Consider the following 20,285-nt stretch of genomic DNA (forward strand, 5'->3'; position numbering starts at 1 on the left):
TCACGCTGTTATCGTATTTTCTTCAATAAATACCGTTCTCCGCACAAACGCCTTGAATGTTGGAACTCTCCCTATTCTAGCCTCCCTGCCACGGTACGCCAATAGCTAAGGCTCTATTCCAAGCTTTATCTATAAATATAAGCTTTAAATTTGGGTACTTTCCTATTACTAAACGCGTACCTACTTACTTGGTCTTAATTTAGATATTATTTATTTGGAATTATTAGCACTTATTGTACACGTACCAACTAAACTACTGAGTATAAACTTGCATATTACGTTTCATTTTGGAATTGCTTTATTTTGATATCAAAATTGTATGGCAAAGGATGTGTAGAGAACTAGTTTTTTTTTAAATTTATTTAATAATAGGCTATACGTATATACAGACGGAGGTGATGAAAATTACTATTAGTAACGAAAACACACTCAAGAATATTATGATGTCTTCACCTGTCAATATTTCAAAATGATCTATGTACCTGAATTATTATCCTCAGCATAATCGATAAGGAACATAAATCTTCAGATTTAAAATCATTATTTGAAACGATTATGCTTCGCAATAATTAACCATCAACATTTTGTCATTTAAATATTCAAAGAATATTTTAAACAAAACCTTATTGTGTCAAGTGAAAACGAAATAATACATTACAGTAGGTATATTTTGAAAAAACAAGGTCAAACAAAAAGGATTGAAAATTTCTGACAGAGAAAATCGTTCGTTTGTTTTACGAATACATAATTAAAAAATCAGAGGCTTGCAAATATGAATTTTACCGTCGTAAAAATAACCATTAATTTGCGAACAATTACATTGTTATCTTAAATTTTATAGATTCGTATCTAATTGGGTATTAGCAACAGACTATAGTTTAGATATGTGATAATGATAACTGATAATGTGATAATGTTTATGATGGTCGCTAAATATGTAGATACAAAATCAATCACTGGTTTCATCAGTGCGTCAATTATGTATGTCAATAAAGGGTGCATTATTTCTAGTTTCTCGACTTTCAGTAATAACCACCGATTAACTTTTTGTTGTGATTTAACTAGATTTTGTGCAACAGGACACCATCATAACTGTGTTTAACTCCCAGTTTGCAATAGGTCGCCTGTAGACATAATAGTTTGTAGCCCGTAACAACACTGTCAATATCCTCAACTAAAATCGCTTAAAATTTAAAATAAATCGAAACTAAAACTTGATACAAAACCAGTATCTATAAGAATCGACAGAGAAACGTAAACTAAAATTATTAACTTAACGTTCCTGTAGTTTGATAGCCGATAATTGATAACTGATAAGATAAACCACAGATCAACTGAACCAGGATGAATAATTTAGGACATTTAGGTACATGAAACATAATAAATATGACGTACCTCTACCTACTGTATTCGTTCTAAATAAAAGTAGTCAAGGGGTGAAATATTAAAAAATATTTAATAACAATTGTTTCTTATAAAACAACAAGGTATAGTATAAAGCTTATACTTAATATATTTTTATGCTATGTACCTACGTGCTTGTTGTGATTTGTCGAGATTCAAAAATTTCGATTTTTTAGATTCTCGATAAATCGAGATTAATTGATTGATTTATACTATATATAGCGATGTATTGTATTGTGATAGAATTGCCGAGAATTTTTTATTGGATGTCTTACTCGAATAAAATATTTGTAAGAGTTTTTTCCTCAAAATTATAATATTTTCTGTGCAAAATCAGTGGTGACAGATTTTTATTTTCTTTTTTAATGTTTTCCCAGATTCCTGACATACGAAAACCCTTACGGATTTAATATTCAATTTTTAAAGTAGGTACACGCGTTATATATATATATATATATATATATATTTTCGATTTCTCGAGAAATCTCATTTGAATTTTCTCGAGAAATGATTTCGAGAAACGAGAATCAAGTTTTCTCATTAGTTCTCTAGAATTCTTGGTCAACCTCTCTAAACGGTTGCATTAATTTCACAACTAGGGCAGCTAGTTATATTAAAGTATGATAATATGCTAGGTTTTTATTCATATGATAGAATTTGAATGTGCCAGTACCTTCTCCATACAATACATATATTTGACTAAGATTGATTAATTGATCATAAACTGAATAAAATGTTCCAACAATTCGTATACGAGTATCTTTGTATTATTAAGATACCTTACTTCCACTTTATTATTTTATCCTCTTCTATATTTCACAGTGCCCAGCGTGGGGTATGGATACCACTGGAAAACAACGCAAAACTGATAAAAGAACTTGATTGACGTCACAGCACGTGAAAATGTTAGCTCTAATATTCGCGCGTCCGTTATATTGTGGCACACGTAGGTACATATTGGATACATACGCCATTGCGATTTCCCGATTTAATTAGCATAATTTATTTATTGTTCTAGATCTAAGTAGTGTATTGCGTATAATAACACTATAATTGCGATGTTTTGCAATACACAGTAACGAACACGAACTGACATACTGCTGCATACTGAAAACTACCCGAAAATGAACTATTGTTGCATACCATCTGTCACATAATTTTATATTGCACTATTTATGAAAGGCGCCCTCGGACGATTAATGCTGTAATATCTGTTCTAATAGATTGTTCGAACGGCTAACAACGATTTCTCGTAAAAATCTGTCAAGAGACCTGTGCGGAAGGGGTGCCGGACGAAATCCCGAAGGCCGAAATCCCGAAAGCCGAAATCCCGAATGCTGAAATTCCGAATGGCCGAAATCCAGAAAGCCTAAATCCCGAAAGCCGAAATCCCGAAGGCCGAAATCCCGAATGCCGAAATCCCGAATGCTGAAATCCCGAATGGCCGAAATCCCGAATGGCCGGAATAGCGAAAGCCGAAATCCCGAAAAATAAAAAAAATACAAACACCAATAATTGCGCAATCTTGAATTGCGGAAATTTTACAAGAGATAAAAACCCATTTTCCACAAAAAATGTTTTTTTCAAGGCCTGAACAAAAACGATACATGAGTGCGAGTGAGAAAGTATTCGGCACCCTTATAATCTCTGCGACACGCGCTAAAGTAAGATAAAAGGTATACATATTTTTGAGTCAGTTTCCAAAAGTATCGCTGGCAAATCGTGGTGAATTGCTTCACGTAGCATCGATAATCTGCGAGTTCGTGTTGCTAAATTTGCTATTTTTTTGTGTTAAACATAAAGTCAGTGGTATATATGTTTAGTTAATTAAGTAGGAAAGATGGTTCTGCGTGTTGTATTAAAATATGGTAGCCGTACTGATAAGCAAGAAGATGGTATTACGTTTCATAGGTAAGTTGATACATGTTCGTGACAATTTATTTGTATATTATTATTTATTTTAATATCAGTGACCTAGTGTTTCTTTAAAATAACTTAAATTATAGATATCTTTACCTAATGGTTGCATTTTGACCGCTTAAAAATACTATAGGTATAACGTAAAAAAATAGAAAATTATATTTTAATTCTGAGCGTCTAATGCGAGAACTTTGGACGAGCACTAGCGAAATGGTCTATGGTCTCGAACATTTGTAGGCGAATGCGTTCGCTCGCCCACAAACCAAACGCACGGCACGTAGCTTCATTTAGCAATGCAACGGGTGGCGTCTAGATGTATCTAATATCTATAGTCTATGGTTTTTTTTGTCTCTCTTGTAAAAATTGCGCAATTTAAGATTGCACAATATCATTTCCCTCCATTTTGAAATGTGAATAGCAAACTGTCACTTTTATTTTGTTGTCTGGTTTTTCGTCTGGATTCGGGATGTGGAGGTGAACAATTAACATACCGGAATTGTTTTGGAAACGGCAAGGTATATTTAAGTTAATATATTCTAAATGGTTACATTTTTATACACATTCGTTTCGATTTAATTTTGACAGATAGCGAGGTTAACACTGCTTACTGCGTTGCTGTCAAAAAACGCTTCTCTCGCTAAAACCAACGGTCACTTGAGAGCCGTACAAAATGCGGCGTTGCCATTCGTATATTTTTTAACGCTATTCAGACAATGTTGTCGGCAGATATTTAACATTATTTAATTATTTTCGCAATCAGCCGTTACTATTTGTTGGATTTGATACCGATTCGGACCTCTCCAGATACACAAAGACATCCCCAAATGGGGACCATACGGGGGCGTCACAACAATTATTGCTATTTGTATTTTTTTTATTTTTCGGGATTTCGGCCTTCGGGATTCCGGCTATTCGGGATTTCGGCCATTCGGTATTTCAGCGTTCGGGATTTTTTTTTTTTTTTTTTTTATATATAATAACCATACCCTTGCTTTTTCGTACAAGGTGGTTGGGTGGGTTAGTTGCATTGATGTGGGGCTAATTAGGTGCCTCCATTTATATCTTTAATTTTCTTTATGGCCAGGATTAAATATTTTGTGTAGTGTTCTTGTGTTGTTCTATTGCTTAGTGCTTCGTGAGGCTTTTGGAGGTCAATTTCGTGATTATGTTGTCTACATCGAGTTCTGAGAGTCCATCGCTCCCTTTCTAGTATAGGGCAGTCGTTGATGACATGCCACACAGTTTGAGATGTGTTGCCGTCACATGGACAACAGTCGTCATCCCTCAATTTAAATCTTTTTAGATAAGCTCGCACCGATCCGTGGCCTGTTAGTATCTGTGTGAGTTCGTGTGATATTTTTAAGTTCCTGGCAAGAGTGATGGCACAGTTTATGTTTGGAATAAATTTCTGCGTTATTGATCCTGTGGCGGATGTTGTGTATCTGTGGTTCCATAGCTCTATGGTATCTTCGTTTAGTTTTTGTTTTGCGTAACTCAGAGGGAAGTGTGTATAGGTTAAAGGTCTTTTGTCTGTTGTGGCTTGTTTAGCGTATTTATCAGCTTCCTCGTTTTCGGCTATCCCTGTGTGACTTCTTATCCAGAAGAATCTGGGGTTTGTTCCTATCATTCGAAGCTGTGTTGACAGTGTTAAAATGTCTCTTACAAGTGGGTGTGTCGATGATGGGTTTTGGAGAGCTACCAGACTGGATTGGCTATCTGAGAATATGTTTACATAGTCGTGTCTGTGGAACTTTAATCTTTTGAGTGTCCACTCGAGAGATTCTCTGATAGCAAATATTTCTGCTTGGAAAACAGTGCAGTAGCTTTCGAGCTTAAATTTTCGGGGTGTTATTAATGTTCCATTTTCGTAGGCTACAAAAGCTGCCCCTACTTTGTTATCGATTAGACTGCCATCTGTGTAGATCTCCAATCCTGTGATGTGGTATTTTGTTTTAGTGTCTTCGTCAACTGTTCCTATGTGTTCTATATTTTCTAGATGTCTGTTACCAGGATGTGGAAGTTGTGTGTAGTGTATTTTGTTTTCGTATGTTCTGTCTGTAGGTAAGTGTCGGGGAAGTATGTGGCTTGTTTTAACTTGGTATATTCCTGTAAGTTCTTGTATTTTTATATCTATTGGCGCTATTCCTGCCAGGGCTTGTGCTGACGTTAGCGATATTGTGCGATATCCCTTGCAAATTGATATTGCGAAAGGTCTTTGCGCGGAATTCAGTCTTTTTTGGATCGACTTTCTGTGAGTTGCTTTATTCCAGACCGATGCCGCGTAAGTTAAGGTTGGCTCCACAGCTCCATGATATATAATTTTTAAAACTTCAGGAGACGCCCCCCAAGTGGCTCTTGCTGTTTTTAGAAAGAATTTTCCCATTTGAGCTGCTTTCTTACATATGTAGTCGACGTGTTTCGCCCAATTGATGTGCCTGTCTAGTATTATGCCAAGAATTTTAAAGGAATCGACCAACTCTTTCGGTTTTCCTTTCCACTGGATTTCTGGTGTTCGTATTTTCCTTTTGTTGATAAACATTATATTTGTCTTAATATCTGAGAAGGTTAGTTTTACGTCTTCACCCCATGAGTTTACTTTTTGAAGCACGCTATTGGTTTTTAATTCCAGTTCGTCGGTGTCTTTTGCTGCTATCAATATTAACACATCGTCAGCAAAGGCTTGTATGTATGTATTGTGGGGTAAGAGTATTGTTAATAGACTGTCTAAGGCGATATTCCATAGTGTTGGGCCACAAGTTGAGCCTTGGATGCAACCTTGGGTTTGGTCTTGTTTTATTTCTTCGTCTGCATACTTTAGTTTTACTTCCCTATCTTGTAGATAACTGCAAAACAGTTTGTACAAGTTAGGCGGTGTTGACTTGATTGCAAGGGCGTTTTTTATGTGTGGCCACCATGCGTTATCAAATGCACCTTGAATGTCTAGGGAAATTGCTATGAGTGATTCTTTCAATTCGAGATGCGTTGAGATTATGTGTACGGCTTTGTTTAGTGCGTGTTCTGTTGATGTTTGAGGGGTAAAGCCAAACTGTTTAGTGCTCAATTTGTTGTTTTTTGTAAGATGCCAGTGCACTCTCTGAATTGCTAGTTTTTCTAGCACTTTTCCGAAAACGGGAAGGAGGCCGATAGGCCTGTACGATTTTGTGTCCATAGCATCTTTCCCAGGCTTAGGAACGGCCTTAATGATCGCTATTTTCCAGGATTTCGGGAAGTGAACGAGTGTCAGACATTTATTGTATAGTAGTAGAATTTCTTCAGGGAAGTTTTTTGCGAAATTTTGGCAGATATCTAATGTGAGGTTGTCGTGTCCAGGTGCCTTTTTTGGAGTCATATTCTGTAAGGCGGATAGGATCTCAGTAAGTGTGAATTGGATATCATCCTCTCCGCCCGGAATATGGTTGTCTGATGTGTGTCTGATGTAGTGTTGAATCGGTGTATCTGTTGTTGGATCATCGTATGGAAAGAATTTTTCCATTAGGGCTTTTGCAGAGTCTTTTGCGGATGAGTGCTTTACTCCCTCTGTAGTAAGTGTCGATTGAATATTGCTGGCATTAGTTTTTTTTGTTATTTTGTATAGCGAAGACCATGCTGTCATTGGCGTCTGAGATTCATAAAATAATTTAGCGCTTTTAATTTTTGCTTCCTCAATGGCTGTTTTGTATGCTTCTCTTTTGTCGATATAGTCAGTGAGCTTTTGTGGTCGCATGATGTCACTTGAGTTCTGTAATTTCCGTTTTGATCTGAGAGTTATTCTTTTCATTTTTGTTAATTCAGCGTTCCACCAGATTGGATTTTTCCTAATATCATGTTGCGTTTTTTGTGGGAGTATTTTATGGCATGCGATAGAGATTGCCGAGGTGACCGTTTCCACTGCAGTGTCGAGTTCAGGAGTTGTATGTATGTTTTCAAGGAACTGTTTATCTATGTTAAGCTCGGCCATGTTTTCCCTTGTCAATTCATTTATTTTTCTCCAGTCGGTTTTTTCATTTGTTATAAAAATGCGTGTTGAGTCGGTCATGGGTGAGAGTACGCTAATTGTATTGTTCCAAGTAAAGGTGATTGGGTTGTGGTCTGAGATGGGGTTGTGTTGGTCTTCTACTGTCCAGTTAGCGATTTTGTGTGTTGTGTTTGGTGAAGAGATAGTGATATCGATATGAGATTTTAAATGTTTCCCGTTCCGCCAGGTGCTGTAAGTTGGAACTGATCCTTCATTACATACGTGCCACCCAATGCTGGCTAGGCAACTGATGATCTCATCGCCTCTTTTGTCATTTTTCGGGCTCCCCCACCAGCTGCTTTTTGCATTGAAATCTCCTCCTATTATATATTCGCCTTTATCTTTTCCTAATTTTTCAATTTTTTGGAGTGTTACCAATGTTGAGGATGGTGGTGGTATATAAATTGATCCAATCGTTAGCTGCAAGGTTCCAGATTTCAAGGTTGCAAATGCATTGCACTGGTCAGATATGTCGCTTCTCCAAAGAAGGCGGAGGTTAGGATTGGAGATGATTATTACGGCTTTGCAGGGGTTTTCCGATGTTCCGTCGGCCTGATATATTGTTAGATTATGGGGAGATGTTACTCTGCCCGTATTTCCGACGTAAGGCTCTTGAAGAAGTAATATATCATAGTATTTGGCCTGAGCTATTATGTGATCCATTGCTGAGCGGCATCGCTGAAGATTTTGTTGAAGAAAAATAATTTTTTTGACTGCCTTATTCCTAGAAGTTTGATTTTTCTTTTGGTCTGATGTCCATTGGTCGACTGTTGCTATCTGGCTATGACCGATATTGGCGTGTACTAATTTTATTTTAGCAGCCATAATCAATTGAGTTGAGCGTTCGGGATTACGGTATTCGGGATTTAGGCTTTCGGGATTTCGGCCATTCGGGATTTCAGCATTCGGGATTTCGGCCTTCGGGATTCCGGCCTTCGGGATTTCGACCCAAACGCCTGCGGAAGGCGTACAATATCCACGCCGTAGTGTAGAGCCTAAGTAAATAAAACTATTTGGTATTTATGGTAACTATTGGTTTTTAAATTCAAATTCCATCAAGTACCTTCGGTCGATAGTAGGTACTAATATTATTTTGTATTCATACCTAGACACCATATTATTATTTTATGTGTTTTTAAAAACGTGGTAGTAATGAAAGTAATTGATAGTTCGATTTAAAATACAAAGACTGCCAAAATTAACGCAATTTGTGAAGCGCTTCAAAAATGTAATAGCTACCTACTAGTTAATTCTGTCGTAATCAGATATGCCACATATGTCTCAATTGATAAAGCACATTGGGGCAAATCCAGTGGATGTGGTTTCGAGTCCCGCTATTTTCAAAAAAGATTTTTTCTAATAGTTGTATAATAAATCTGAGGTGTTTTCAAATTATTTATGTTCAATAAAGAATGTTATATTATTCTCAAATCTTGTGAATTACTCGATGCGTAAAAAAAAGTTAAATTATTTTTATACTCTACCAGCCTACAATATTCCAACATAATAAACGTTTCCCAGAAATAATAAAACTGCCTATTATTGGGATACACCTACATAGAAAATATTTTAGGAAAACCCCTCCGTCTATTTTTGCCTATTATAGACCTCTCCATACGTCATTGTCATGTTGCGTCACAAGGAACTTTTAAAACATGATTGTTTATGTAATGGTAATTTACAATAAATAGCGTTACGATTATTATACTTACGTATATTTTACCTGTATTGTTTAATAAGTTATGATATTAAAATAAATAATGTACTCACATGAACAAAAAATATTAATTTAAATACCTACTCGTATTGGTATCACGCACAGTGTTGCCAGATTACTAGATTTTTTTGAATAGACATCTTTTTTGCAAAATATACATCTGGCGTATGGCGTTAAATCTAGCATTTTTCCACAACGGAAGTAGCTTAAAATTTCCTATAAAAAGCTGAAATATTACACAAATTTCCTTGAAAATCAACATGCTGGCCTCTTGTTTTTTTTATAATAACTAACGAAATGTACCATATTATTATGATATTTAAGTGATGACAAAATTTCGTACATGATTAATTTTCGGTTGTATGACTTGGGTAATTAAATTATAATTTGTGACAGTTTTTAGACACTTTTTTTTAAAATTATAAGTAAATATTTTTTTTCTGCCAACTAGCTTATTTTATTACCCTATCTGTCATATTTCGGCAATAATTGACAACACCGATCACACCGATTGTGAAATATGTAGTAGCAAAGCAATCATCGGGCCGGGCCGTCTCCAAATCCACGAGTTAAAATCCTGTGACGGGCTCAAAGAGTCAAAGAAAATATATCGTATATTAAATTTAATTCAGAGTAAGTTGCGGTTAGTTTAGCGAATGAGTGACAACCATTCCTCGTAAAAAACATGACAAGATAAACTCTGTAGGATTATAATATTATTATGGTCCGCATTAGAGTGAGTTCTCTTCTTCTTGGTCGTGCACTCATGGCTGAGGATCGTGACCACATTTCAATTTCGCCATCCTTTGAGCGACCAAGACTTTCCATCCTTCTCGATCTTCCGCTTCTCTCAGGGCCGAATGGATGGTGCCCCCAGTCAGCTCTTTCACTTGGTCGTTCCATCGCGCAGACGCTCTTCCTCTGCTTCACCTTCCCTGGAGGCTACCCAAAACTACCAGTCTCTCCAGGTTGTCCGGTCCGCGCCTGACGATATGTCCAAAAAACTGCAGAATTCTTCTCAGACATATCGTCGAGAGCCGTTCCTTTATCTTCATTCTCTGGATTCTTCTTCTTCTTCTTCTTCTTCAGACTTTAGAGTGAGTTACTTATTATAAAATTAAACCTTTTTATAAAAAAAGATATGATGTAGAATGTAGATGTGACACCCCGGAAGTCCGGCTAGAGGGGGGAGTCGGGGCCGCACAGCCCGATCCGACCTCCGCGCTCAACTCTCCGGTTGACCGGGCGTCAATGACGCCCTGGTAGCATGCCGTCGGTCGATACGTGGGAGTCACACGACCAGCTTCCACCCTTCGACTAGCTCAGTGATGTAAATTGTTTAGGGCGGTCAATAGAAGCTGGGTTTTGTGTTTGGGTAGAGCACGTTCAGTGTAAGGTTAGGTCTTGCCAGTTGGGTAAATATAGGATGTTGGGATGATAAAAATTATGAACGCACCAATTAATCGACGCAAAGGTCAACTGCTTTTATTATTAATTATAGTTCACAAAAAAAGGTACATACACAACACACAGGACACAATTATTAAGTTTTACACAGTCTATAAAGTTACCGGTACATTCGAGATCAAAGGTCGGTCTAAAGTTTGCAGAATATTAATTAAATTTTCACGAGTAGGTTCATTTATATTTTTTTTCGCAGTGATCGCACGGCTACACTATTATTTATAGAAGGGTTATCTGAGTTAATTTCTTCGATTTTTAAATTCTTCAGACAGCTATGGGCGGCTTGTGTAGACAACGAAAAATGAACAAATCGCGAGCCATGTCACTTAACTCATACGAGAAGTCGGTACGTACTCGATCACTTTTGACTGACCGGTCAATTCCTGTCGACACAGAAATTGTTTTAAAAACAGTAGGTAAACAGCAACAAATTAATATTAATAAACGGGACACGAAGTCCACCACGGATCGAAGGCTGGGGGCGTACTGCCTTGGCAGCTCACACCACCAGCTATGTCCCCCTTTCAGCCTTATCGATGTCCCTCTCAATCCACCCCTGAACGCTAACCCATCTCTATCGCTCTCGCCCGTGGCGGGCACCTTCGACCTTTACCAGCCGTGGGTTTTTTTTGGCTAGAATTTCGGCCAGGTAGCCGTGTTACATGAATTCGGAGAATCGGGCTCAAAAGGAACAATATTAGGTATGGTTTTTGAAATATTCGAAAACGACTATAAATATTAATCCTACGTGACCAACCTTTATCTCAATCATCTAGTATTTTTTTTACATTTTTAGTTAATAAATACACAGCATTTTATGCATCGAGCGGCGATAAAAGAAATTTTGGCTTGGTGGACTATAAGAAACATGAATGTGACATCCATAACTTCGCTCGTACTTTACCCTAAAGGGGTCCTCCATGTACGTAGAAACGTGGAGGTATCAGATGGATTGTGTGTAGTCATTAGTCACCTATTTGAGCTATTAGTTAGTAAATATATTATATACAATGAAGTAACAGACTCATTAGTATGATTTATTATGCAATCCATGGGTGCACGCTTCTCTACCTATGCCTCACCTCATATTGTTGCAAGTGCGTTGTTTTAGAGAAGTGTTTCTTGAGATATCGAGAATCGAGATGAAAGTCTACTAAGTTGGTAGGTACTTACCAACAATATATTGAGTATAAGTTTTATTGATATTAGTCTAGTAGTTTTTGAGTTATAACCGAACCAACAGACATACAGACAATAAACTGTATACTTAGATAACTGCCAATATATCAGTGGCGTGCATTCCATAGATGCCGTAGATGTGAAGCATCCACAGAAATATTTGATGAAGTACTGTGTAATAAAATTATGTAAGTACACATTTACCATGCAATTGAAATGTATTTTTTTAACTTTACTTTAAATACTAGAATATAGTATCAGAGTTTTCATTGCTGCAATACCACACACACTTTAATAAATAATGCTTCATCTTCCGCCCGCTAAGCTTAAATTAGCTAAAAAAACCTCATACATAATAATATAATAATGTAGGAAATAGTAGGTGTATACTTAATTCTTTTTTTTAACAACGTCCCTAATAGCTGAAGTCGCCGCACGCCACTGCAATATATGTTACGTATCATGAATTTTCGAAAAATAATTTTCCTCCTTTCAAAACTTCATACTTAAATGAAACCGTGTCATAATATTCATAAAACATAAAAATATTATTATAAAATGAACATAGACAATTAAATAAAATTCTCAGTATTTGTCCTCACTTATCATGTAAGTAATTACCTATAGATCGATAAGTAGGCCTACCTACTTTAATCGAGTTTATGTTAGTACCCAACTATACTTAGGTAAGATTTTTCCTAGTAATTTTAAAGATTTTGTAAATAATAAATAAATCCTGGATAAACATCCTTATCTTGAATGCTCCTCACAATATTTTCAACAGTTGAATAACATAACTAACCTAACAAAATTGACTTATATAATTATGATTATAAAATAAAACTAATTTTATAGTATCTGAAACAATCAGGACTGGTTTCGTTTGCTTTAAATAAACATCTTCAACGTAAACGAAATGCCTTGAAATAAGTATTTTATTTTATAACGATGGTTTTTTACCTACAATAATAATTTATTCGGAGTCAATAATCAATTCATAACTCGTGGCCAACTAAATAAATTCTACGACATTTTCTAATGGAAGATAACATCGTCACTAGTTCTTCGAAAAAATCGTGACCTGTCTAAAAAAGTTAATGTATCGTGCAAACCTTAAATGTAAATTAGCTCCAAGAAACATAAAAAAATTACGGTATCAATTTGAATGTTTGTGTCTAGGTATAATTTCGTTTGTCAAAATTATATTACAAATGAGTCATGCTATCTTAAACTTCGACTTGCCTGTCATCTCGTTAGGTAGAGGTACATAATATTATTTGATTGACTAGTCTTTTTCAGAAAACCAACTGATCAAACAGGAACTGGGAAACGATAAATAATTCGGTAGGTACTCCATACATTTATTAGGCAAAATGTCAAAATTTTATTATCACAGGTAGAAGCTTGATTAGAAATGTTTGTTGGTAATAAAATAACTATTAGCACAGACACTTTCTGATAATTTCTCACGTTCGATTTAAGGAATTCTTTATTGTACGAATAGATTATAATAAAATTATTAATCATTGATATTTATTACTTATCAAAATTCTACTGATTTTAAGTATGACACTGTAAATTAAAAAAAAAACACAAGTAGCTAAATAAATAATAATATTTATATTATGTAGGTATATACTTACACATTACTCGGAATTAAAATAGGTATTTACTTATCAACGATATCATCAAAATATTAAATAATAAATATCTAGGTAACCGTCTCACCTTTGCTCGCAGCTATATTATGTAATTTTATTTTTTACCAATAAATTATTTAATACTGTATTATAACTATATACAAAAATATTTGTTTTCCGTAGTGACAGCTGATAATACTCGTACCATTTGGTTGCATGTACAGTATAACCCCTATTTTACGTTTTTTAAGGGACTGAAGAAAAAAAACCTAATTGGAGGGAAAATGTAAAAGTGGGGTATTGAAAAAAAGAACATTTAAATATTATGTTTCTAAAAAAATAACGTTTTATTAAAAAACAACAGTCAATTAAAAAAAATATTGAAATTTTTTTTATTTTTTATTAAAAAAATCATGTATATTATAGGGTTTCCATGGAAATAAGCCGAACCGAATGGTTTATGACGGTCTCACCTTACGCCGAAACCGTTTATTGCCGTAATAAAACTTGTCGAGTGTTCACCCACTTAGCTTCGAATTTGTATATACGGGCGCCGCCTTGTTCCATTATGCGCTATTCAAATAACGGTGTTTGTACATGCGCGCCTATTTGAAACAAGTATTCCTTATATTAAAACAGAAAAATATTTTTTCTCTATGGTCAGTTTTAAATTACAATTTCTGACATTTTGCCGCTAGATATCCCTAGTGGTCCATATATTTTGAACTCGCTATTACATTTACTTTCATATTATTTCTTTTATTTTTCGATTAATGCTACATTATGGCCGGATAATCCGAATGCCGAATAAACGTTATTGAATAAATAATCATTACAATATAAACAAATGAAAGTAAATGGTTATCGTGATAGTATACCTACCTACCATATAATTATTATGCATAAATCGATTCCAGCATAATCATGTGAATTGAGTTGTTCAAAATATTATATTACTTGTATTTATTTGATTTCATGAATCTGCGTTTGATGTGTATTTACTAACGAGACTCCTAAATTTGAAAGCGTCGCCTCTTTTACGAAATTTGCGGCATTGTAGATTAGCTTTATCTACGAAAGCAAAGTTTACTACCTATAAATAAAGCATTCATGATTGAATAAAATAAGCACCAATTATAGAATCAATTGTAAAATAGATAGTACCATTAGACAATAATCAAAATAATACACTGAATCATAATGAAATACGGAAGAAAACAAGAACCTATGACAATTATCAACAAACGCGGGCTGTCAGTTGCGATCTGTCAAAAATGGACTCTGCCAAATTTAGCAATCGGTTTCGCTAAACTTATGGTAGAGGGGCATTAGGTGTTCGGGTTCGGCGAGATGCTTATGTACTAAATTTGGATGAACGCAATTATACGGGCGTATTATATATCTGGCGTAAAATCGCATTCGAAAATTTTGGATGAACACCCTATTAGTTTGTTGCATTTTTGTTTTTTTGTTGTGTAAAGACCAATCACCGTGCGCCATTCTAAAGACACGGAGTTTTCCCTCCAAACACCTTACGCCGTTCGAATGTCATGACCCAATCATTGTCAAGCGCGCGTAACTCGCATATTTTGAATATTTCCGACGTAAATCGCGGGAAAGAAAAACGTAAATGCGGGTATTAAATGTACTGAAATACATCGGGACTGAAAAAATTACACGCAATTGCCGGGAAAACGTGATATCCGGGCACGTAAAAACGAGGTTATACTGTATCTCTATACAGTGCAGAATCAATAACATGAGTGAGGTATATATACATGGAAAGGCAGAAAGTCTAAGAATATACGGAAGGAAAATGCCTAGCTTTCTTCATACCTGCCTATATCCAAACATGATATTTTTATAGTGCACGTCCAAATTATTTGTGCAACATTAAATTAACATTGGTGTCCGCTATCAAACCCGAAAAACCCTCGCCGTATTGGCATCACACTCATGCTAAATATAATGAATAGGTACTGTAACTGATAATAGGCACATGTACCTACGCAACAGTCCCGACTCCCGGCTTAACCGGGATCGTCTCGGAAAACATGTCACTGTTGGATAAACCACACTTTTACACAAATTTAGAGGCTATCGATCGACTATTTTTTTTTTGTAAAGCAACTCAGATTATGGAGGGAATTTTTTTAATTTTATCATAATAAGAACCGTTCCTTATACAGATTCTGGTGGGAAATATTTCATATCTGGTATAAATTTATATTCGGGAAGTAGGTAAGTAGGTACGTGTTTCGATTTAGATTTTGGACACATTTTTATTTTGGGAGGAATAGCATAATTAAAGTGTCGGATTTAAATCCTAATAGATTTTTTGGGAGGAAACACTGGACTTGACGCATCGATTCTGGTTCTGGGGGAAATTTTTCGATAGCACATTTTGTTTTAAGATACTTAGCCCCGAAATTGTCTCAGATAAAATTGGCAACACTACACCAACCACACCTTGCTGAGACTCTATTTATTATCTTACAAACTATTTCACTAAGGGGTATGGTGGAAAATTTGCCACTTTTTGTGATATGTATCATTGGCAACATTCTTTTGCATACGACAAAGATTAAACGTAGTCTAGTATTGAAATTATATTTATACAATCATACATTAATTCTAACCATGACCTCCATGACCCATCAACTTTCATGCTCAGAAGCATTGAAATGATGGTCAATAATTTGACATCGACGCATGTATCTTGAACTAAATTAATATTTGATTATAAACAGAAAAAATAACTCATGATCATCAGCCGGGGTCGATCGTCTGCTGGTTGAAGGCCTCCCTTTCCCATCTACTCTTCTCGGTCCCTAGTTCTTCGATGCCACGTACATCCACCAAACTTTATGAGATTCGTATGTCCAGGGGGTTTTAAGGCATCCCTGTGGGCGTTAAGTGCCCCTTGTATGACGGCATTGGTCCAACGGTTGTCCACTCGCCTGGCGACATGTCCAGCATATTGCCATAAAATAATATGTATTTTCATATTATTTTTTTAAACCTCATTTGTTTAGAAAATAATTTGAAAATAGCAAACATCAGCTGATAGTGTTTATAATAATTATTATTGTCACAATAACTAATATTACTTACTAAAAACAGCAAAATATTATTGAAAATTTCTCAGCACTGATTTTCAATTGATCATTATAAATTATAATATTGTTAAAGTTTCTTGTAACAATATTTTTTCACAATTTCATAATATTAATATGATATTAAGTATTGTTATGAAAATAATATGACACTCAGCGTTTTCAAAGTGTATTTCTTTTTATCTCAAATGCATAACACCTACATTTCCCATTGTAATGTTTGTAGTTTCAAAAGCGATAAGTGCCGCATATTGTTTCGTTCCAAGGTGCATAATGTGCGACATATGCATCGATCGATCTCGGTTTTTTTCCTAACCAAAACTGACCGTATTAAATTTCTTAGTAGGAGGTTTCCTTTTAAAATAAAATTGATGCCTTTCTGCCGACGAGTCCATTGTTCAATTCGATATCTGAAACAAGATATCTGTCTGGCATTACTCATTATTGCCATTAATTTACTTATCATTATTGTATACAGTAAAGTTGGCGAGACTCATTGAGTGAGTTGTCGTGTTTAAGAAATAATCAAAATTATGATCTAATTAAATATATTTTCAACTGTCGCCCTGTTTCTAGGTTGGTAGTTTTAGGAGTAAAACCCAAGTGGGGCTCTCGCGCAAAATTTCACAAGTGGCGCGTAAATCATCGAAAATACAACGTAATCAAAGACGCCAGCGCACACTGGATTCGACGACGCATTATGCCCGCCTGCCCCATGAGTCATCGTTTATTGGCTTCTCGGCGATACGATTAACGAAAATACAACGTAGTCCATTCATTGAACACGGAGAGCAAAATCACGCTCCTCGAAGCGTCGTCGATGCGACGGGCGAGAAGCCATTATTTAAGAACAGCGAACTCTTTGTTTAGTTATTGCGTGTCCGATTTTAATTACAAGCCCCGAGAAATTTAATAATATTGTTATTGCTTTGTTATGAGAGACGCTGATAATAATAATTATTTTGTGCTCCTTGAGCCCCTTATTACATAGGTGAAGGGTAATGCGCGGGTGGGAGGGGGCCTACTCAATAGTGAGCGCACCGAACGCTTTCTTGGTGGGCTTTATGCCTTAGACTGATAACCTAGCACGCAGAAAGCTCCGGGATTAAGTCTTTCAGCTGAGTGAAAAGCATGACATTTTTCAATTATTAGAAATTTGTTTTTGGAACCCGTTCCCTACCCCTTTTCTCATCCTACGTGGCGGACCACACTGCAAGAAGCCGTGCGATGCCCACTACGCTGTGCGCAAAGCGAGTGCTGTTTTGATGGGTAGAAAAAATTAAGGAGCGATAAATAATGCTCTCAATCTGGATTCTGAACGGATTTTTTGAATTTTGTGTGGAAAAGCCAATTTTTTGAGAAGAAAAGCTGAAGAAAAAAATATTACAACCTGGTTACTGTAGGAAAATTTTATTTTGGGTAAAAAATGATATAAACTGTATGAGATAAAAAGTTTACGACTTTGAGTCTGGACGGATTTTTCAAGGCAACATTTGCAACAGTACTGAAAAATTAGAAAAATATCCAAAAACCGTCAGGAAAATATGGTCATTATTTGCCAGCCGCTGTATTGAAACTATGACCCATGGCTTCACATCCGGACGCTTTTTTAAAGTTAGTATGTGGCTAAGTACTAAATTCACTATTTTCATTGTTTTTATGCATTTAAGTGCAATCCGTTGTGGGAAAAAATAAAAAAAAACACCGTGAAAAATATTATCAAGTTATAGTATGTATAGTGAAAATTTCTCATTGTTTGTTTTTTTATAGAAGATAAAGTAGGCAGTGAAAATATTTTATGCGTTTATTTTATTCTGTACCTAATTCAAACATAATAATAGTAAACGCGCCAAACCATTATTTCGAAATGCTGATGAATTTTCATGAATTTTTTGCAGGATTTACATTTTGATGTTTTTATATTATAAACCTACATAATAATAATAGTATAAATAATGTGCTATTTTGCAACATTGAACAAAGTGGTGATAACCGATAAGATAAGATTATTATTTACAATACTCCCCGCGAGGATGAATGACGGCCAACGGTTCTTGGCATAATAATTTATTATTTTATTAATAACATAATAACATCATATTTTATGGAAAACACTTACTGTATTAAACAAATTTACTTTATGTAATGAGCCCATTAGCAATTTCATAACATATTTTTCACCTATCCGTTACCAAACAGCAAAAAATAATATATTATCTCCAGTAGGTATTTGTAGTTTTCCATTTCCATATAGTTACTATCACTCCTCTCCATTTTCGAAAGTGAATAGCAAGCTGTCACTTTTATTTTTAGTATTTTTCGTCTGGATTTTAGGATTTGAAGGTGGATAATTAACACACCGGAATTATGATGGAAACGACGAGTTTTATTTAAATTAATATTATATAATAGTTACATTTTGAATAATTTATTTTACGGAGGACGAAATGTGCGTGTTAACTGTTTGGCCGTTTACAGCGTATTCTACGCCATCTTGTGTTTCGCTTTCAACGAGAGCGTTGTCGAAAAACGGCGACGTTGCAAATATTTTTCAACGGTCATAATCTACGGCATTGCCGGCTCTATTATTATTATTTATTTTCGTAATCAGCGCTTACTATTTGTTGGATTTGATACCGACTCGGGCCTATCCAGATACACAGAGACATCCCCAAATGGGGACCATACGGGGGTGTAACAGTAACCATGAGCTTATAAAAATGCATTTATTTGTATGTACTTAATTGAAAAATTTTCCTGATATCTCTACGTCGTTCATATATAATCAGCGACGCGGCACTATTTAATTTAGCACTAATGCCTAAAAAATGATGAAGCAGTTATCCGTAATAAATTAAATACGTACCTACCTACCTACCGACATTATATTATACTTATTATATTAATTACACTACATAGGTACATCTTCCTTTTTTATTAAAACTTCAGTAATCTGCACAGGAAAACCTTCTGCTATGCAGACTGGGCTTTTATAGGTATTACATTATAATTATATGTTGGAGTAGAGTTACTGGCTATAATAATACGGTACGTGTACGTACCGCCATCAACCAAGGTCATCAAGGTCAACTTGCATTATTGTGATATAGTACGTAATTAAGGTTTTTTATAGAATCAGCCATCGTTATTTAGCAGTAGTACAACAGTAGGTTCGTAAATAAGAAGGTATATAATTAAGACACCATGTCAGCAGCAGGCTGCCATTTTTTATTATTTACAAACAATGCATTCAACGCTGCCAACACAGAAAAAAATATTTTTTCTATAGTTACCAATCCATTCGGTGGCCGTTTTCCATGAAGCGAAAACATAGAATTACAATGTGAAAATATCCTGACAACACTCAAATAATGATGATTTATCGCATAGTAAAAAAATACAGAGTTCCAAATCTTTCAGTGCCTAGGGTTTCCATATACCTAAAACCGTCATTTCCCACCAAAAATGTTCTGTAATCGCTATCACTGTAGTTCAATAACTTTTCATGCGTTATATACAATCTGTCGAGTTTAAGATAATAATTGAGAGCTTGGTGTTGCATTTTTAAGTAATATAAATAATTATTAATTTTAATTATAGGTATATTGTATATACGAAATGTTAGTAATTGGAGGACATATTAGTATGATAAATTACCTATATAAGTAGGTACGATGTACTTATTAGGGATGCGCCAAGTCCAGCTGACACCCGGGAGCCAGCCCATAACGTTCTGAATTATAATATAAAGCATCATCGATATAGGTACCTAAGTAATAATACTTAGTAACACGAAAGAACTTTTTGTCGTTGATGTTAATTTTATTTTA

Source organism: Rhyacophila brunnea, unplaced genomic scaffold (assembly GCF_057557595.1).
Source record: "Rhyacophila brunnea isolate RB1 unplaced genomic scaffold, BYU_Rbru_1.0 scaffold_3, whole genome shotgun sequence".
Taxonomy (NCBI): domain Eukaryota; kingdom Metazoa; phylum Arthropoda; class Insecta; order Trichoptera; family Rhyacophilidae; genus Rhyacophila; species Rhyacophila brunnea.